Genomic DNA, 12,879 nt, shown 5'->3' on the forward strand with positions numbered 1-12,879 from the left:
AAGCGCAGACGCGGGTTCCCGAGGAATCAAGCAAAGGTTTCCATATCGGTGCAACAAGACCAAGACCACCAGGACGGCAGGACGGAGGTCATCGCGGAGCCCACCGCGGCATCACCACCAGAGGCTTTTGCAGGCGAAGACTACTTTTGTCAGGATAACTTGTACTAGTTGTCTCCCTTCAAATTTGGCCGTTGTGGGATCCCTTCCCGCCTACATTTGGGAAGAGGACCAAGGCCACTATAAATAGGACTTAGCCACCACCATAAAGGGGATCGTGTCCATTCCACCCTGACCAGCTCACCAACTCATCGAGCTCAAGAACACCTCGCCTCCTGAGGCTGTTCGTCCACTGTACTAGTTCACCCTCAGCCCCTTGAGGCAATCCACCACAAAGCTGGAGTAGGAAATTACACTGCAGGGTGGCCCGAACCAGGATAAACGTCTGTGTCTCTTGTTTGTTGGGTTAGTCTAGCTAGGCTGTGGAATCGGTGAGCGCGCAGACTGGGGTGGACGAGTTCTTCGCACGCACCCCAGAGTTTGAACCTCTCAAGGGTCTGCGGAACCCTGAATCCGACAGGTTGGACACAAGACGGACCTTGCCATGAACATCATCGAGGACGTACGGCAGCAGCTCGATCCTGTGAACCTTCATGAACATAACCTCTTGGCCTTGCCACTCATAAACTTGTTTGTGGAGGCATGCCACATCATCTTCCTGAGTAAGCTTGACAAGAACAGTATGCCTCACAAACGAAGGAATAGCTTTGAACTTCTTGTGCTTCAGTACACCCTGGACAACACGCCTGGCAACAGTGAGACTGGAATACAACTCGACATTGGTATAAGCGCAAATGGCTTCCATGATCGAACATCCTAAGAACTCTGTTTTCCCAGTGCATATATTCAGGTCATCCGCCTCATAGCGAGTGACATGTACAACCACACAATCCTTGTCTGCATCAGGGCTCTAATTGAAACATAAACAAATTATGAATTACTTTCCAGTATAAGAAACACAAGTTATTTAAACCACTATGTATAGCATAGCATCGAAGCTAATAAAATTTTGCATTATACATCACCACATACTTAGATGAAAAACCACAATCGAGATCGGCAAAGAATAAAATCACCTTGGGCAGCTCAGCGGGGGGGGGGGGGGCACATCCTCGAAGGGGGAAACTGCTCCTGCAGGGCCACGGGGGCTGTAACCTCAAACGGGGCATTGACCATCTCAGTAGTGGCCATGAGCGTATCTGGGGTCGGCTCGGTGGCTGCCTCCATCTTCTTGGAGCTCTCTGTCTCGTGGGGATCAGCCTCCCGCGTCTGCTCCAATATCGGCAGATCTTTGCCTGGTTCTCCTTGGTCCATCATGAAACTGACGAATACTAGGAGACCATTGAATGGAAAACACAATCGCAATGACAATGAAACATAAAAGAGAGTGAGGATCGGTTACTGCTTTGCAAAAGTTTTTTTGTTCTCTGAACGAAAATATACCAACATCACGGATCCGCTTACCTTCCCTTCGCTAGGAGAGAAGAACATTGGCAGATGCGAGTGTTGGCTTTCTTGAAGACGGTGAGGGAGAAGGGGATTCAGCGAAGAGTGAAATGATGGTTGCTTCGTCCATCAAACTTAGACTGCGGGGAGGTCGGGTTTTGTGATACGACAGCTCGTTACTGCCGCGCTACGACCAGGGTGACCCTCCGCCTACATACTGCCTTCTAATTTGGTGGATGGCATTTGGGCCCGCGCGCTGCATGGCCCGCATGTTGGTGAACAAAAGTAAAATGGCATTCAGTAGAGGGAGACGTTTCGATGACCTAGGAGGAGCCAGAGGCGGTAGTGTATCCACTGTACTAGTAGTAATTGTTTTTTGGGTAGCTGTAGAGTGTCTCCACTGTGATAGTAGTAATTGTTTCTCTGGGCCCAAGACAAAACAGCCCATCCACCCTAGTAAATAATACAATCAATTCAAAAGCCCATATATTTACTTAATGAGAGGCGCTACCCACACCCAGCACACCGCCCCCCAAAAAAACCTTGGTGCTCTTCCTCCTCCTCACTCCCACCCACCTCACGCCAGCTCGCTCCACTCGTACCCCCAAATTCCTTACCTCACTCCTACAGAAAACCCCGGCTCCCCTTCTTCCTCACTACTACAGAAAACCCCCAGCTCCCCTTCTTCTTCACTCGCACAACAACTAGGCTCGTCATTCATTACTCTGCTCAAATCCGTGAGTGCGACGCGATGCCCTCGAGGAAAATGGAGTCGGCTGACCCCAACGCCAAGAATATGAGGCTCCCGCCAGTGGCGACGCTTGTTGTAGATCCTGCACCTGGCAGCGCGGGGAGAAGCGGCGACCCCGCCCCCACCGGATCCGAGGAACCCGTAGAATCTCGGGTGGACCGCATCAGTGATCTCCTGGACGCCGTCCTTGGGGAGATCATCTCGCTTCTCCCCACCAAGGATTGCTGCCGCACCCAAGTCCTCTCAATTTGGTGGCGCCCTCTATGGCGCGCCGTGCCCCTTAATCTCGACTGTCATCAACTATCTCTCTTCAATGATTTTGAAATCCCCAGAGCCATCATCTCCTCTCACCAGGGCTCCGTTCAAAGCCTCTGCATCCCGTCATGCTACCTGAGCAAGCATACCATGCCCTGCATGGTGGACGCCTGGATGAAATCCCCGGAATTCATAGAACTACAGATGCTTGAGTTCTACTATTCCCCTAGAAATCACCTACCAGATACCGAACGCCATGTACTCGTGCCCTCAGCACCGATTTCCATCTCGCGGTTTTCCTCCTCTCTCCACACCGCCACCTTTGCGATGTGCTACCTACCAGACAATCTGGTACTAAACCTTTGACTCCCATTTCTCAAGGAACTTTCACTTGTGCGGGTTCGTATATCGGAGGCCTCAATGCACATCATCATCCACTCCAGTTGCCCTGCCCTGGAGTGCTTGGTGCTTGTTTTCACAGTTAGAATCGGTTGTCTCCAGATAAAGCTGCCTAACCTTGTAAGAATTGGAATTTGTTTTGACGGAAGGCAGCTCATCATCCAAGATGCCCCTTCACTTCAAAGGCTGATCCTTGATTCTAGTTATTCCCCGTCGCAAATAACCGTCCTCTCTGTGCCTAAACTGGAGATCTTGGGTGTAATACATGATCTATGTGCTCATTTCAAGATGGTGTTGGCTCCACAGTTCTTCAGGTACTTTATATTATCATCTACACTTGTACCATAAGCTGCATTTTAAATTTTTGTGCATAAGTTATATATCATCTTGGAGTACACATTTTGTACTAATATTATGTTATATGCTCAATGAAGAGTTTCTCCATGGATAGCCTATCAATGGTGCTGGATTCTGTGAAGATCTTATATATCCAAATGAATAGTTTTGATTTGAACAAGATTATTGGCTTGCTGCAATGCTTTCCATGTCTAGAGAAGTTGTATATAAAGGTGATAATTTCACACACATTGGAAGCCCGCATATAGTGTACTAGAATTAACCCTCATGCTTTTGTACAGTTTGTAAGCTGGAGTTAGATGTTCTTGCCCTTTTCAACTCGGCTGTGACTGTCATATTTTCTTTGAAACAAGGCAAATGGCTTGCCATTCATTTAATTTAGAGTGAAATATTGTAACAAGTCCCAACCAAGGGAAATAACATCACTCTCGCCGGCTGCTTGAGCTCACTGTGCATTACAGAAGCCAACTGATTAGCCCCCACCAGCACCCACAAACTTATTTTGAACTAGCACACCAAATGGGCTGTAAATTTTCATAGGAAAGGCTGCATGACTGTGACATATTTGGATTCTGACATTTTGGACCCACGAGGAAATAGCCTATCCAAGGTGGTGTCAACTTACTAGCTACTCCCTCCGTCCGCGAATAAGTGTACTTCTACCTTATCTCCTAAGTCAAACTTTCAAAATTTTGACCAACTTTATAGAAAAAGTAGTAGCATATATGAAATAAAATTGACATATTATGAAAGTACATTTCAAAACGAATCTAGTGATACTAATTTAGTGCCATAAATAATGTTACTTTTTTCAATAAATTTGGTCAAAGTTTTAAAACTTTGACTTAAACCAAAAACTAGATGTACACTTATTCACGGACGGAGGGAGTAGTCAACAAACGATTCTGCCTACCAGCCGTTGGACTGGCATCCAACATCTGTCATGTATCTTCTATCTCTTGTCTTCTTCCTCCATCCGCCCAAACCAAACCACCCCGTCGGTTCCGCCTGCTCCCGCCTCCCATGGCTGGCTGCGCCTCCGCTGCCCAACCGTACCCTCCAACGTTGTCCAGTCCCTCCCTCTATTCCCCCACACGTCCTTTTATTCTCCAGGGACGTTAGCCCCAACACGCACCCGCACCCGAACCAGTCAACCCTCGTACTCCCCTCCGCCTACGACTGGACCGGCGCATCTTCCACGGCTCATGTTCGTTCCGTCCGAGGCCTCGCCGTCGTCCTGCGCCTTGGTTCACTCGCCGTGCGCGGTGCGCCGCCCTCTTGCATTGTCAACGTCGTCAACAACCAAGAGGAAGAAGGAGATGACTGTATGTGGAGAGGATGACAGTAGAGACCCACCAGCGTCATGGCAGTACGCAAGCAAGTGCCTCGTTATTACCAGCCCAAAAAATGGTTCCTCCTAATGGTTGGACATCTGGGGCTCACGCCATTGTCAACGTAGTCAATAAACATGAGAATTACACAACGAGCGGATGACACCAGGGACCTAGCAGGTCGCGCAGGTGTTATTTACTTTTTTTAGGAACAAGCAGTTGTTATTTATACTAGTTTTAGCGACGGATCAGGGTAACAACGGGGCTGTGCGGGGTTGTGGCCCGTCTAGATAGGGTTTTATTTATGTTTACCACATCATGAGCCCAGTTGAGTTTTTTCCTTGCTGAAAATGGCTAGCCCAGTTCTATTTTTTAAAAGAACTACCCAAACGAGGCCTACTTGTTTTATCAGCCCTGCTGGGCTACAAATCTTTCAAGACGAGGAGAGTTTCATTCGGTTTGCCCAAAAATGGGCTGTACATTTTTAAAACACATGGAACCGGGAATTAGTTTCAAATTTTTTTCATTACAATATTTTAAATTCCGTTGATTTTTATGCGTGGACAATTATTTGGATTTTATATTTATATAAATTATTTTTCAAAATAGCTTGAATGTGACTCGATATTTCGGGATTAAAAACAGTTGACCGCACCGAAATATGCAAAATTTTGTATAATTTTTAACCGTGGCCACAATATGGGGTGTAATGCTAACAAAAAGAAGATGGGCTCCAAAAAAATTCTTAAGAATTAGAAAATGGGCTGTAAATTATTAGAAATAATGGCAGATGGGTTGTATGCTTTTTTCCACGGATTTGAGGCTGACTTGTGCGCCTACTACAGGTTGACGCGTATGCTTTCCTAAAAAAAGGTTGACGCACACGCAACTCCGTGTCAACTTAGTCAACACACGAAAGCAGTGACTGTTGGATGTCCATCCAACGACTGTCGTGCTTCTTCAATCTCTGCTCCAGCCGCTCAAACAAGCGCCAGCGGGACTACCTACTCCCTCCTCCCGCGGCCAGCTGCGCTGCCGCGCAGGCCTCACCACCCCACCATACTCCCATCGCTAGCCTAGCCATCCCTCTACTCACCCACACCTGTTGTTATTCTTCGGCGACGGCAGACGAACCAGTAAACCCTCGTACTCCCCTCCGCGTGGGAAACAACTGACGAGTCTTCCTTGGCTCCGTGTCGTTCCCTCCCTAGTGCTCTCGGCGTGGCGTGGTTAACGTGGTCAACAAACGACATCCATCGGAAGTGGACTGTACGTGGAGAGGTTGACAGCTGGGTCCACGGCCGCACGCAAGGAAATGCCTCCTTATTACGTGCAAAATAATGATTCCTCCACCTGACAGATGGGACCCACCGAAAGGGCCTCTGTATTTCACGAAAAAAATGTCCCCCCCGCTGACAGGTCAGACCCACCAGCTATATCTTCGCACTCAAGGAAGTGCCTCCTTATTACGCACAAAAAAATGAATACTCCCCCTGCTAGATGGGACCCACCATAGTGGGAAGCTGACTTGTGGGACTACTAAGTTGACGGAGACGGAGGGCTTTGTCAACTTAGTCAATATGAACGATTCTAGCTCCAGTGACCGTACGATGTCCATCCAACGGCCGTAGTGCTTCTTCAACCTCTGGTCTTCTTGCTCCAGCCACCCAAACCAGCGTCGGTCGTGCCGCGTGCTCCTGCCTTCCGTGGCCGGCTATGATGCCGCGGAGGCCTCACCGCCCTCTACTACTCCCACCGCTGGCCAGGCCATCCCTCTACTCACCCACACCCCCTGTTATTCTGCGGCGTTGGCAGCCTCATGCCGCAGCCGAACCAGTGAACCCTCGTACTCCTCTCCATGTGGGCTTCCACTGCCGCATCTTCCCCGGCTCCGTGTCGTCCCCTTCCTAGGCCTCATCGTCGTCCCCCGCACTGGTGCTCTCGACGCGGCGTGGTCAACATGGTCAAGGAATGACTTCCATCGGAAGAGTACTGTACGTGTAAAGGCCGACAGTTGGGTCCACAGCCGCAGCAAGGAAGTGCCTCCTTATTACGCGCAAAATAATGATTCCTCCACCTGACAGCAGGGACCCACCGGACGGGCCACCGTATTTCACGAAAAAAAATGTTTCCCCCTGACTGTTGGGACTCACTGGACGGGCCTGACAGTCGGGACCCACCTGGTCGAAGCGTACGTAGCGTTGTCATTCTGGTCGCGAACGTGTACATACATACTGGTCGATCGGTCTGTCTGCAGACTGCAGCAATGAACCATGGCCGTGTATGGAAGGGCACGTGTCGTAGTAGAGGCGCGCACATAGCATGTCACGCAGTCCCGTTAATATCGTGTACACGTACGTACGGCTAGGGTGCAAGAAAGTAAATACGGCCACATACGTACATACGGGCGGGGTCACGAACGCCTACTCGCGCATACGTACGACCAGGGCTCGTGTACATGGCTGGGTCAGAACAGCCGATCGAAACGAGGCCTGGCGTACCGCAGAACGGAGGAAACGGCCTTGTGTTCGACCGGCCTCGGTCGAAACAGGATCCTGTTCATCGGGAGGGGTCTGGCGTACCGCAAAACGGAGGAAACAGACTTCTCTTGGACCTCCTACGGTCGAAACGGGGTCATGTTGATCGGGAGGGGTGTGGCGTACCGCAAAACGGAGGAAACAGACTTTTGTTGGAGCGCTATGGTCGAAACGGGGGTCCTGTTCATCCGGAGGGGTGTGGCGTACCGCAAAACGGGACTCCAAGGGATACTATTCATCTCCACCGTCGACTGTCTCCACGGGCTACTGTTCATCCACCGTCGACCTCCTCCAGCCTCCACCTGCGACTGTTCAACCACGGTGTCTCCCCTCCTGCCTCCACCAGCCACTGTTCATCCACGGGCTCCTGTTCATCTAGCCTCCACCGCTCCTCCACCGGCTACAGTTCAACCAGCCCTTTCCACGGGGTCCTGTTCAACCACCCCTCCACGGGCCACTATTCATCCAGCCCTCGATCGGCTATTGTTCAACCAGCCCTCCATGGGGTCCTGTTCATCCAGCCCTCCATGGGGTCTTGTCCATCCACCCCCAACCGGCTCGATCAGGGTCCTGTTCATCCAGCGGCAACGGCCTCTACTACCACGGGGTCCTGTTCATCCGACCCCCCATCGAGAACTGTTCATCCAACCCTACCCCCCAACAACGCTCACTGTTCATCAAGAGGCAACAGGTTCAATCGGCTTTAGTTAGCAGCAGTAGCGAAGGAATCACTCGGGTTCAGTTAATAGCAAGGGATCGATCGAGGTTCAGTAACGTAGCACGTGCAATCGCTCGGGTTTAGTTAGAGCCCAATGCCACGCTTGGGTTCAGTTAGAGCGCAACGCCTCGCACACACGTGCGTATGTGTACGAGAGAAACGCTTAAACCTCCGTGCATCGCTCGGCCCCGACCACCCACCGTAACCGGGAACTCCCCGATATTTTCCTCGCCCTCGCTTCTACCATGGTTTTTTCCGTCATGGACGGCCCAAAGAATGTCATGCAGCTCCGTCTCCGGCCAACCCAGGACGAAAAGCTCATTTTCTGTCATGATTTTTTTTTCATAGAAGTAGGAGCCCACCACATCTATGATGATACCGGGTTTTGTCACAATTATGGTCATAGAAGTGTCATAAGCGTGACAGAAAAAATTTCGTTCGGCTCAAAATGTCATGGAGGTGTCTTTTTTTGTAGTGTGGATACATAGACAAAACACCATGTCCCTAGTAAGCCTCTACTAGACTAGCTCGTTAATCAAAGATGGTTAAGTTCCCTAACCATAGACATGTGTTGTCATTTGATGAACATGATCACATCATTAGGAGAATGATGTGATGGACAAGACCCATCCGTTAGCTTAGCATAATGATTATTAAGTTTTATTGCTATTGTTTTCTTCATGTCATATACATATTCCTTTGACTATGAGATTATGCAACTCCCAGATACCAGAGGAATACCTTGTGTGCTATCAAACATCACAACATAACTGGCTGATTATAAAGATGCTCTACAGGTATCTTCGAAGGGTTGGGTTGGCATAGATCGAGATTAGGATTTGTCACTCCGAATATAGGAGAGGTATCTGTGGGCCCTCTCGGTAATGCACATCATAACAAGCCTTGCAAGCAATGTGACTAATGAGTTAGTTGCGGGATGATGCATTACGGAACGAGTAAATAGACTTGCCGGTAATGAGATTGAACTAGGTATGAAGATACCGACGATCGAATCTCGGGCAAGTAACATACCGATGACAAAGGGAATAACGTCTGTTCTCATTACGGTACGACCGATAATGATCTTCATAGAATATGTGGGAAACAATATGAGCATCCAGGTTCCGCTATTGGTTATTGACCGGAGAGGTGTCTCGGTCATGTCTACATAGTTCTTGAACCCTTAGGGTCCGCATGCTTAACATTCAATGGCGATTTTGTATTATATGAGTTATGTGATTTGGTGACCGAATGTTGTTCAGAGTCCCGGATGAGATCACGGACATGACGAGGAGTCTCGAAATGGTCAAGAGGTAAAGACTCATATATAGGACGACGATATTCGGACACCGGAAGTGTTCTGGGGGTATCGGGTGCATATCGGGGCATCGGAAGGGTTTCGGGCAGCCCCCGACAAACTACATGGGCCTAATGGGCCAAGAAGGGGACATACCAGCCCCTAGGGGGCTGGTGCGCCCCATGTAGGCCGAATAGGGGGGAGGAGGGAAGGGAGAAGGAAAGGGGAGAATTCGGCCTCCCCTTTCGCTCTCTCCCCCTCCTCCTTCCTTCCCCCTCCAGATGAATATGGAAGGGGGGAGGTCGACTTGGAGGAGGCCCCCAAGTAGGATTACTCCTACTTGGGGCGCCCCTCGCTGCTCCCCTCCCTCTCCCACCTACATATATGTGGGGGGGCACCGCAAGAATACACAACATTGATTCCTAGCCATGTGCGGCGCGCCCCTCCACAGTTTACGCCTCCGGTCATATTGTCGTAGTGCTTAGGCGAGGCCCTGCACGGATCACTTCACCATCACCACGCCATCATGCTGACGAAACTCTCCCACGACACTTTGCTAGATCAAGAGTTCGAGGGACATCATCGAGCTGAACGTGTGCAGAACTCGGAGGTGTCGTTCGTTTGGTGCTTGATCGGTCGAAACAAGAAGAAGTTCGACTACATCAACCGCGTTGTCAAACGATTCCACTTTCGGTTTATGAGGTTACGTGGGCACACTCTCCCCCTCTCGTTGCTATGCATCTCCTAGATATATCTTGCATGAGCATAGGATTTTTTTAAATTGCATGCTATGTTCCCTAACAGTGGCATCCGAGCCAGGTCTATGCGTAGATGATATGCACAAGTAGAACACAAAGAGTTGTGGGCTGTGATCGCCATACTGCTTACTGATACGTCTCCAACGTATCTATAATTTATGAAGTATTCATGCTGTTATTTTATCATTCTTGGATGTTTTACAATCATTTTATAGCAACTTTATATCATTTTTTGGGACTAACCTATTGACCCAGTGCTAGTTGCTGTTTTTTGCTTGTTTTTTACATCGCAGGAAATCAATATCAAACGGAGTCCGAACACCACGAAACTTTTTGGAGATTTTTTTATGGACCAGAAGACATCCATTGGGCCAGAGCAGCACCTGGGGGATTCCCCGAGGGGGGCACAACCCACCAGGGCGCGCCCAGGTGGGTTGTGCCCACCTCAGTGGCCTCCCGCACCCGCTCTTTACCCTATAAATTCACAAATATTCCAAAACCCTTCGGGGTTAACCTAGATCAGAAGTTCCGCCTCCGCAGGCCTCTGTAGCCACCGAAAACCAATCTAGACCCTTTCCGGCACCCTGCCGGAGGGGGGAATCATCTCCGATGGCCATCTTCATCATCCCGGCGGCCACCACGATGAGGAGGGAGTAGTCCACCCTCGGGGCTGAGGGTTTGTATCAGTAGCTATGTGTTTAATCTCTCTCTCTATATCATGGGCATTGTTAGCATAGATGGATCATATGATGTTTCTCCCCTCTATACTCTTGCTGTGATGAATTGAATCTTTACCCTTTGAAGTTTTGTCATGTCAGATTGAATCTTCAGATTTGAGAACACATGATGTATGTCTTGCGTTATGAATACTTGAGGTGACATTGGGGTATCATATTGATTCACTTGATATATGTTATGGCACTCAACTTGCGGATTCCCGCGGTGACATTAGGGTAATCTATGCATAGGGGTTGATGAACGTTTTTATTATCTTTTCTCCGATAGAAACTTTGGGGTCTCCTTGTAGTTCTTTGTGTTGGATTGAATATTATGAATATGAATTTGCTTTGGTGTTATTTTAGTACGAACTCTAAGATAGATCAAACGGAAAGAATAACTTTGTGTTATTTTAGCACGAATTCTTGAATAGATCGAACAGAAAGAATAACTTTGAGGTGGTTTCGTACCCTACAAAACATTTCTATCTTTTGTTCTCCCCTAATAGGAACTCGGGAGTGATTCTTTATTGCACTTTCAGGGATAATTATATGATCCAACTATGTTAGCACTTTTGAGAGGTTGCACTAGTGAAAGTACGGACCCTAGGCCTCATTTTCAAGCATTGCAACACCGTTTTTGTGCCCCCGTTTACTATTTGCTACCTTGTTGTTTTTATTTCTTCAGATTATAAAAATATATTTCTACCATCCATATTACACTTTTATCACCATCTCTTCGCCGAACTAGTGCACCTATACAATCTGCCATTGTATCGGGTGTGTTGGGGGCACAAGAGATTTCTTGTATTTGGTTGTAGGGTCATTTGAGAGAGACCATCTTCATACTACACCTCTCATGGATTGATAAACCTTAGGTCATCCACTTGAGGGAAAACTGCTATTGTCCTACAAAATCTGCGCTTGGAGGCCCAACACGTGCTACAAGAATAAAGTTGCGTAGTAGACATCGAGCTCTTTTCTGGCGCCGTTGCCGGGGAGGTGAGTGCTTGAAGGTATATCTTTAGATCTTGCAATCGAATCTTTTAGTTTCTTGTTTTATCACTAGTTTTGTTTATAAAAGAAAGCTAAAAAATGGAATTGAGGTTGCATCATATTATTCATCTTTATAATGTCTCATGAAAATGATGGAAAGGAAAATTGTGCTCAATTGATAGAAGAAGAGTTCTATAAAATGTTTGGTATAAATGATGAGCATGATTGCAATGTTATTAGTATGAATTATTTGAATATCCATGATGCTAATGATATGCAAAGCCATAATCTTGGGGATGCTATATTTGATGAAGATGATATTTTTAGTCCCCCAAGCTTTTATGATAAAATTTATTATGATGATTGCATGCCACCTATTTATGATTATTATATTGATGAAAGTGGATTTGGAGAGGTCATGACTTTATTTAGTGATGAATCCACTATTTTGGAAGAGATTTCAATTGATTATGAAAACAATGTTGCTATCTATGATGATTATGGTGATGACATGTATGCTATATTGAATAATGATAACCATGAAACATGTCATCATGATTTTAATTTTCAATCCCATGATAGTTATTTTGTTGAGTTTGCTCCCACTATTATTCATGAGAATAAATTTTCTTATGTGGAGAGTAAGAAAATTTCTATGCTTGTGGATCATGAAAAGAATACTTTATGTGATGGTTATATTGTTCAATTCATTCATGATGCTACTGAAAATTATTATGAGAGAGGAACAAATGCTTTTACATATTGCAATAATATCAAGTTTCCTCTCTATGTGTTGAATGTTTTTGAAGTTATGCATGTTTTGCCTTCCAATGCTAGTTGATTCTTGTTCCCATAAGTTGTTTGCTCACAAAATCCCTATGCATAGGAAGTGGGTTAGACTTAAATGTGCTTGCCATGTGATTCATGATGCTCTCTTTATGTTTCAATTCTTATCTTTTATGCGAGCATCATTGAAATCATCATGCCTAGCTAAAAGGCATTAAAGGAAAGCGCTTGTTGGGAGACAACCCAACACTTTTACCTACTGTTTTTTTGTGTTAACATGATTATGCTACTATATTGATCATGTTTTATTGTTGTTGTTTCAATAAAGTGCCAAGTAAAGCCTTTGGGATCATGTTGGGTGATAGTTGATTTGATCTTGCTGGAAAACATAAACTTTTGCGCTCACGAAAATAATTCTCATTTTTAACAAAAGAGCGCTTTTGATTTGATTCTTTGTGCAGAAGAGTAATATACA

This window comes from Aegilops tauschii, chromosome 3 (genome assembly GCF_002575655.3).
Source record: "Aegilops tauschii subsp. strangulata cultivar AL8/78 chromosome 3, Aet v6.0, whole genome shotgun sequence".
Taxonomy (NCBI): domain Eukaryota; kingdom Viridiplantae; phylum Streptophyta; class Magnoliopsida; order Poales; family Poaceae; genus Aegilops; species Aegilops tauschii.